Source organism: Colobus angolensis, unplaced genomic scaffold (genome assembly GCF_000951035.1).
Source record: "Colobus angolensis palliatus isolate OR3802 unplaced genomic scaffold, Cang.pa_1.0 Scaffold32, whole genome shotgun sequence".
In the NCBI taxonomy this organism is placed as follows: domain Eukaryota; kingdom Metazoa; phylum Chordata; class Mammalia; order Primates; family Cercopithecidae; genus Colobus; species Colobus angolensis.
In genome coordinates, this window is record NW_012116488.1 from 5,767,961 (window position 1) to 5,768,723 (window position 763).

Below are 763 nucleotides of genomic sequence, written 5' to 3' on the forward strand. Positions count from 1 at the left end.
AAACATAGGAAAGGGTAATGGGAAAGTTATTATTATTTTTTTTGACGGAGTCTCGCTCTGTTGCCCAGACTGGAGTGCACTGGCATGATCTCGGCTCACTGCAGCCTCTGCCTCCCAGGTTCAAGCAATTTTGCCTCAGCCTCCCAAGTAGCTGGGACTACAGGCATATGCCACCATGCCCGGACAATTTTTTTGTATTTTAGTAGAGACAGAATTTCATCATGTTGGCCAGGCTGGTCTCAATCTCCTGAGCTCAGGCAATCTATTTGCCTCAGCCTCCCAAAGTGCTAGGATTACAGGCGTGAACCACTGCGCCCGGCCAGTAATGGGAAAGTTTTTAAAAAATTAAAAAAAATTCTTTTTTGTAGAGATGGGGTCTCACTATGTTGCCCTGGCTGGTCTTGAATTCCCGGGCTCAAGGGATCCTCCTACCTCAGCCTCCCAAAGTGTTGGGATTGCAGGGGTGAGCTGTGCCCAGCCAGTTTAAAAAAGTTGATGGGAGGTGAGAGTTGGCCCATGATCAGGGCTCCCTGCAGCCTTGACTTCCTAGGCTTAAGCGATCCTCCCCCGTCATCTCCCTCCTAAGGAGCTGAGACTACAATCATGCACCACCATGCCCCTCTAATTTTTTTTTTTTTTTTTTTTTGAGATGGAGTCTCGCTCTGTCCCCCAGGCTGGAGTGCAATGGTGCAATCTATGCTCACTGCAACCTCCGCCTCCTGGGTTCAAGTGATTCTCCTGCCTCAGCCTCCCAAGTAGCTGG